Genomic DNA, 8,177 nt, shown 5'->3' with positions numbered 1-8,177 from the left:
TGTGTTGCCTCTAGAAAACATGGCCCCCAAACTTCTAATATTTGCTACAAGGTAAAATTTTCTCTGTACCAATTAATGATTAATCTCTTCAAATATCTAAAAAATATTTAAAATATGATTGTATTCTCCCTAAGTCTTCCCAGCCTGCATTATCAGTCATTTCAGTTTGGAGCTAAATTGTCTCTTGAAGTTCCTTGATATTTCATATTCTTTGTTGGCTTCAGGGGCCTTTGCTCATGCAGGTTCTGTTCCTGGGATAGTCTCTTTCTCCACTTTACCATGGCCAATGTCTACTGTGCTTCCTAGGCACTTTATTAAACACAGCCTGCACAAATTCTGACTTCAATGCCATTGTCTCTGACAGGGTTCTCTAATCTCCACTAGATCTGCCATCTACCCATGGAGCTGGCCATTTGTGCTTTACTTCTCATCTTCTGAATCTCTCTTGACTTTTTGCCATTGGGCTACAGACAACTTTGAGGCAGGGGTGGTTGTTGTTCCATACTGCATGTTCCAGTATGCTAGCCTACCATCTGGAGGTGGTAAGTAATTATATAGTGAATAACATAAACAGAATCAACCATGAGCAAGTTGAAGGAGATATGATGTTCTGCCATAATGAAGTTACTGATCTCTGTCTCTATGCCAAATATCACTCTCTATTACAAATATAATTTCCGGTCCTCAAAATCCCTGAAAAATAAATGGCTTCATAACATAAATGAGAGAACAGAGATTCCATGAAGCAAACTGTCATTGACTAGAAGTACACAAGTATTGCTTAGAAGGATAAATTAACAATGAGAACAATTTGAGCATCACCTGGAGTAATAAATGTTTGTTGTTGGGATGTCAGTAAGAAAATTGGCAGAAAGTATGAGGACATGAGGCAGAAGAAGCAAAGCCAGCCTTACGAGGTTTCTGGAAAGTAGTCGCAGGTTCACAGCAACCAGGCAAACACTGAACAAAGGAAAAGGCGAACTCAAAAACATGCGGGAAGTTTTCCAGTTTTTCTTCCTACTTGTCCTTGCTCCATAGCTCTTTTGTGTGTGACTTGGTTAACTGTTGTGGTTATGTTTTTTGCTTTTATTTTCCCCCAAAGAAACCTTTTTATTAAAGGAATACAAACCTCATGCATTCCGTAAGTACAACTTTAGGAATATAGTGACACTTCCCACCATACCCACCCTCCCACCAACACTCTCACCCCTCCTCCTCCTCCCTCTCCTATTCCCAGTCCCATTCTCTAATAAGGTCCATTTTTGATTAATTTTATACACTATAGAAGTCCAACTCTATATTAAGTAAAGGGTTCAACAGTTTGCACGCACACACACACACACACACAAATGTTCTTCAATAGTGGAGACAAGGGCTGTTGAATGCCATTGCATCTTGAGGTTAATTTCACTTCCTTTTTGTTTTTAGAAACTTAATTAACTTTAAAAAGCACCCAAGAATGATACATTTTGGGGGAGCACTTAGACAACCTCTTAATGACTGCATGGCAAACTTGATGATGGCAGCCCTGTTGTCAGTTTGAGATCCCGGTCCCTGGTTCTGGAGGGAGAAGAGTGGATCTGATTTTCAAGAATGTGTTTTGATGTGTGTATTAGCTACTTGAAGGACTCATGTAAAGTGACTGACTTTGTGTCATCTAACTTGGAATTCTTGTGGAGCAGAAAAGCAACACACAAAGGGCATCAGTGAAAACGTTGTAAGGTGGTAACAGCCCTCTGCTGTTTGCTCCATTAGAGCTGAAGAAACCAGAAGCCTAGAGGTGGGGGAAAAAACAGGGAGAAAGTTCATATGGGGAAAGCGGATCACTCAAAAGCACCCGTGCACTCTGGGGGATTTAGAAAGATCTGCAGGAGCCAGGGCAGGATGCATGCTCTGAAATTCCCTAGACAACTCTAAGCTTTGACCTTTGGAGGATCTTGAGGCTAGGTGCAAGTAGTAAGTGCCTGGATATGTGTTGAAGTACATCTTTCATCATAGAAAACACTTAATAAATTAGGGATAGAATTTCCTCACTTTGGTAAAGGGTACTTATGAAAAACTCATGGTTAAATCATACTCTGTAGTAAGAGAGAAAAACCTTTCCCCCTGCAGTAAGGAATGGGCCAAGGACATCTACTTCCTCCACTTCTGTGAAGAATAACCAGAGCAAGTAAGCATGAAAAAAAAATGAAAGATAGCAAAACTGTAAAGGAAAAAATTGAAGCAATTTCAGTTGAGAGATGACATAATCTTTTTGTTAAAGATTTATTTATTTATTCTGACGTCAGAGTTATACATAGAGGAGAGGCAGAGAGAGAGAGAGAGAGAGAGAAAGACAGACAGAGAGAGCTGTTTTCCATCTGATAGTTCACTCCCCAGTTGGCCACAATAGCCAGAGCTGTGCTGATCCAAAGCCAGGAGCCAGGAGCCAGGAGCTTCTTCCAGGTCTCCCATGCAGGTGCAGGGGACCAAGGACTTGGGCCGTCTTCTTCTGCTTTCCCAGGCCATAGCAGAGAGCGACATTGGTAGTGGAGCAGCCGGCTCTCAAACCAGCACCCATGTAGGATGTTGGTGCTTCAGGCGAGGGTGTTAACCCCCTGTACCACACTGCTGGCCCCAGATGACATAATCTTACATGTGGCAAATTCTAAAGAATCATCTAAATTACTATTAGAGATAATGGACAGTTAGCCGAAGGTACAAGATGTTAAGAGCAGCACATATAAATTTACCTAATCTTCTGTAGGCTAGCAAAGAAGAGTGCAAAGGGAAATTAACAAGACAATTCCATTTTTTCAAAACACCCAGAAGGATAAAATAATTAAATAAATTTAACTTAAAGGGGAAAGGCATGTACACTGAAAACTACAAAATATTGACTTTAATAAGTGTAAAATCATTTTGAGCATGACAGTATTTACCAATGTGTTCCACAAAGTAAATGCAATCCCTATTAAAATTAAAATCTTTGGGCCAGCACTGTGGTTCAGTGGGTTAAAGCCCCAGACTGCAGCACAAGCATCCCATGTGGGAGACAGTTGAAGTCCTGGCTGCTCCACTTCTGATCCAGCTCCCTGCTAATGCACCTGGCGAAGCAGCAGAGGATGGCCCAAGTCCTTGGGCTCTAGCACCCATTGTGAGAGACCCAGAAGAAGCTCCTGGCTTTGGCCTGGCCCAGCCTTGGTCATTGTAACCATTTGGGGAGTGAACCAGTGGATGGAAGATCTCTCTCTCTCTCTCTCTCTCTGTGTGTGTGTGTGTGTGTGTATCTTTCTGTATAACTCTACCTTTAAAATAAATAAAATCAATCTTTTAAAAAAAGTACTACTGTTTTCTGAAAAAAATGGTGATGCTGATCCTCAAACTTGTGTGGAACGCCAAGAGGCCCAAATGGCCTAAATATTTAGCTAAAGAAGAAAGTCTGTGCCTGGTCCGGCCTGGCCGTCCCTCTCCTCAAGATGCTGGGATGTTTACACTCCTGACAGCAGCGACGATTAAGGAGTGGAATCAGGTGAGGATGGGTGGCCACTAGCCTGCAAAGCTGGGTGCCAGCACCTGCAGCGTCCACTGGGGCATCGGGAGGGGCCTCATAGCCACAGCCCCCGGCCTTGTGGGCCCCTGTGTGGCAGTGCCTGGCTGAGGCGCGTGCCCGCCCCAGGTGCCTCAGGGACAGGAGAACGGAAAACTCCCAACTTCCTGAATTCTAAGTTGCTGTTGCTTCAGACACAAGGAATGCAGGGGCCCCCTGTTCCTCAGTTTCAGGCACAGGAGGCCTTACGACCAGATATGGGCCATGACACGTTAGCAACTTTCAAATAGAGAAGAAACTCGGTCGTGGACAACTTAGTGAAGTCTATACAGCAGTCTGTCTCTTGGATGGAGTAGCTTTAAAAAAAAGTACAGATATTTGATTTGATTTTGATTTGATGGATGCCAGAGCACGTGCTGATTGCATCAAAGAAATAGACCTCCCTAAGCAACTCAACCATCCAAATGTGATTAAATACTATGCGTCATGTATTAAAGATAATGAATTAAATATAGTCTTGGAATTAGCAGACGCTGGTGACCTATTGAGAATGATAAAGCATTTTAAGAAACAAGAGAGGTTAATTCCCGGGAGAACTGTCTGGAAGTACTTTGTGCAGCTCTGCAGTGCCTTGGACCACGTGCATTTTCGCAGAGTCCTGCATAGAGATATCAAACCAGCTAATGTGTTCATTACAGCCACTGCAGTGGTGAAACTTGGTGATCTTGGGTCTGGTGGTTTTTCAGCTTCAAGACCACAGCTGCACATTCCCTAGTGGGTAGACCTTATTACATGTCTCCACAGAGAATACATGAAAATGGGTACAACTTCAAATCTGACATCTGGTTTCTTGGCTGTCTACTATGTGAGATGGCTGCATTACAGAGTCCTTTCTATGGTGACAAACTGAGTTTATACTCACTGTGTGAGAAGATAGAACAGTGTGACTACTGCCTCTGCCTTCAGATCACTCTTCAGAAGAATTATGGCAGTGAGTTAACATGTGCATCCACCCCGATCCGGAGAAGTGGCCAGACATCACCTACGTCTGTGACGTAGTAAATATAGTAGATATTAGTAGTAGAATTAATAGTAGAATATGCGCTTGCACCTCAAGCAGCTAAGTATGCACAGTATCTTCAAGAACATATCCAACATAATTTAAAGTATTTTTGTGGAAAGCATACTTCCCCATTTTTGTCTGGGTGTTAAGATTAATATTTGAGAGCTTATTCGCTTAGAATCCTTAACCAGTTTTCATGTAAGCTGCTTTTTGTACCAAGCTAAATCACATTCTTGCAAACCCCAAATGCCTTGGAAATAATTGAATTGCATATTAGGAGAGTAAATGAAACATGATGGTTTTTGATGGCTAAAGAGTTAGAATTATTTAGTGTTTTCTGTTGGTTTTCTGTTGATGAATTGTGTTTCAGTAGACTGTCAGTGCCAATTAGTGTCGGTGCAGCTTGGCACATATCAGGATAGACTTGAAACCCAAGGTGAACTATCTGAACACATGAATTGTTTGCGTTTTAGTCATTTATGGACATTGAGGAGAACACATTGTGAAGTGTTTGTGATTTTCTTTTAAGTTTGAAGTATGTATTTTGGTGTTAGCAGTGTAGCATTCAAATATAACGTAAGATAAATGCAGATATAGACTGAGAAGCATTTAAAATTCTTAGCTTATACATTCAAAATACAGTTTTTAAATGTGAAAAGATTTAGAGACAAAAAATGTGAGTCAGACACTGAAGATTTTGTTTTGTTTTGTTTCAATATCTTGCGTATTCTCTTTGCATTAAAGTGGTAAATATGAATCCATTAAAACATGGTTAAGGATTTGACTTGAATGATAGTAATTTTTAAGGTTGCACATTGCCCAAAGCTTTTGTGTTTTTATTACTATTTGCATATTTGAAAAATATTCTTTGCAGAATCTTGCAGTACTATATTTCAGTTTCTTTATAAATTTTATCGACTATAATATAAGCATATGTTTTATTCATAGATTTTATTGAGGTTCTGGTTGGTCCCCTTCAGAAATTTTTATATTTGTTACTTTCTTATTTATATTGTACGTGCATTTTGCCCATTAATGTTTCAGATTTTCTGAGAACATAATACCCTTTTAAAAGATACGTTGTGTACCAACACTTTTCCTGCATTGAAAACTTTTTAATTTTTTGAAACTTGGGCCACCTTGTGCATGTGTATTTTTGTCTTGATAGAAAGGGAGAAAGGATGTGTGTTACCTGTGAATGTTGAGACAGGCTTGACTCATTTGACAAGGTTGTAATTTCAGAATGTGTTCAGAGAATGTAAACTGGCTGTTGTGCAGCCAGAGTAGCCGTGAGATCCGCGACTCTGCTGAGCAGCTTTTGGGCAAGTTCTGTGCTGGTGCATGAAGATGGCAGAGAAGGGGATGCTTCCTTTAGTTTAAGGAAACGGGCAGGGCCTAGCAAAGTCGTGGTGGAGAGGTGTCTTTCCCAGATGGCTTCAGGTTCCTGGTGACCAGCTCCGCCCAGGATACTTGGGCCAGGAGCCCTGCATGGCAGCCCCAGCAAGGCTGCAGCCCACCGACTAAACCTTGAGATGGACGATCCTGGCAGGGTGAAAGCCTCCCGTCAGATAATGCCTGCCTTTTGCCCTCCTGACCGCTGGCTTCCTTATTCTTACACTCTTTCTTAGACTGACAGGAACGGAAGTCATTTTGTAAACTTTAAACGTCCATAAAGGGCTAACATTACAGTCTCTTCTGTTGTTCAATGTTAGTTGCAGATGGAATCTGAAGTCATTGAAGCAAGGAAGACCCCGTTGGTCCTTTGGGTGGGGGCCAGATGTATGGCTCCCCAGCTTCGAGACTCAGCTCTGGGGACATAGCCCAGAAGCAGGAGGGACTTGCCTGTGGGGACTGTTAGTGTCATGTCCATCGTGGTGTTGTGTCTGTCTGGGATGAAACATTCTCGCTTTTGTGTGTGAACACAGGGATCTAACATTCGTTACCCTGCACCTCACGGTGACTCGGCAGTGAGGATGAAGCTTCTCTCAGGGGCTGGATCTGCTAGCAGGAAATCACTGGAAGAATTTGATGATCAGAGAAACCATTATTCATTTCTACATGCAGAAACGTGGTCACTGAGGTCGTTTTAAAATCCAAACGTTCATATTTTTCTGATGAAACCACTGCATAAAATCAGACAATTTTGAAATGATCCTGACCGAGACCGAGCTGGCGCTGGCGGGCGGTGGGGGCCCGCGGAGGGGTCTCACGAGGGAAGCCCCGGACCCATGCCCGGCCCCTACCAGGCCGCCCGCTCCCGGGACCCACCTGCTGCTCCGGAGCGCCCTGGGCCCTGTCGGGCGCTAGGAGCCCCACCCCCACCCCCGTGCGCTGAGGCCGCGCTGCGGGGGCACCCGAGACGGGAGGCGCGTCCTGGCCGCCGCACCCTGCCCCGGGCGATCGCGCTGCCCTGGTCACCTACGCCCCGCACTGCAGCGCGTCGGGCCGCCCTGGCGATGGGCAAGCACAGCGAAGCCCATGCGGAGCCGGCCCGCTCCCGCTTCCTAGCAGCCGCCCCCTCGGCCCACGCACGCTCCCTCTGGGCCGCCCCTCCGAGAGGGTCCGCGTGGCGGCGTCCAGGCTCGGCAGCTGGGGACGCAGCCTCCGGATCCGCGGGCAGCGGCTGCGCTGCGCTCTGGCCCGGGAGCCCAGGCGAGGGAAGGGTTAAGCCTACGCGCCCGGGCGGGGCCAGGGGAGGAGGGCCCGAGCCCCAGAGGGGGCCGAGGGCTCTCCCAGCCGCCGCCCGCACACCTGCGCGCCTTCTGCGCCCCCAGCCGCCAGCTCCCTGGTCGGCGCTCTGGGTCCCCGGCGGCCACAAGCTCTGGGTCCGCGGGCTGCTCCGGCCGCGGACAGGCGGTTCGCTCGCGGGTCTGGGGCTGCTCAGACCGCTGCCCGCCAGCTCCTCCTCACCTGCAGGGGACATTCAGCAAAGGGGGTCACCGGTGCGCCACGGGAGCGTCCTCCCGCCCGGCTCGGGGTTGACTGGGCGGGAGCGCCGCGGGCAACCCGCGGGTTTGCTGGACACAGGTAGGATGGTGCTTCCTGTCCGCATCCCCCGAAGACACCAAGGGAGTGGTGCGCTCCAGGGTCTGGCACTGCAACACCCAGCGGCGGGGGTCCCCACGTCTGTATTTCTTTGTGAACTGGAATCCCTATCTACCCCAGAAACAGCGATTGGCCAGCCATTTGTTTGCGTGGCAAACTGCGGGTCTACGGGGCCATTTGTATGTGATAGAAATGAAGATAATTAGACCCAGACGTTAGGGTGAACGCGGATCGCCCTCATTGGGTAGATGGAGCTCTCAGCGGGATCCAGTTTCTTGATATTCTGTTGGGCTACTGGGTGCTGCCTGAGGTTGCTCACCTGGGAAGGGCCTGGGGGAGAGGAGGGAGCCGGCGTGGGAGTTCTCGGTGCCCTAGAGGGAATAATTCACTCAGGACACTCTGTGGACACGCAGGCAACCGACCCAGAGGGAAGGCAACAAGTGGTTTTGGTGCCTGGGGGAGCAGTGCCGGCAGGACTAGAATTGCTGCGTGGTCTCTGCAACAATAGGGTCCTAGTGGCTAAAAACCGAAGAGCATTTT

The 8,177-nt window shown here is 46.6% G+C and overlaps 1 pseudogene; it reads left to right on the top strand.

The window, feature by feature from the left end:
• The first annotated feature begins 3,548 nt into the window (after nucleotides 1-3,548).
• Nucleotides 3,549-5,470, top strand: LOC127490976 (serine/threonine-protein kinase Nek7 pseudogene; annotated as a pseudogene).
• Nucleotides 5,471-8,177: the final 2,707 nt, after the last annotated feature.

The sequence above is a fragment of the Oryctolagus cuniculus genome, chromosome 11, assembly GCF_964237555.1.
Source record: "Oryctolagus cuniculus chromosome 11, mOryCun1.1, whole genome shotgun sequence".
NCBI lineage: Eukaryota > Metazoa > Chordata > Mammalia > Lagomorpha > Leporidae > Oryctolagus > Oryctolagus cuniculus.
Note: the sequence above shows the minus strand (reverse complement) of the source record. Positions and strands in the feature narration are given on the sequence as shown.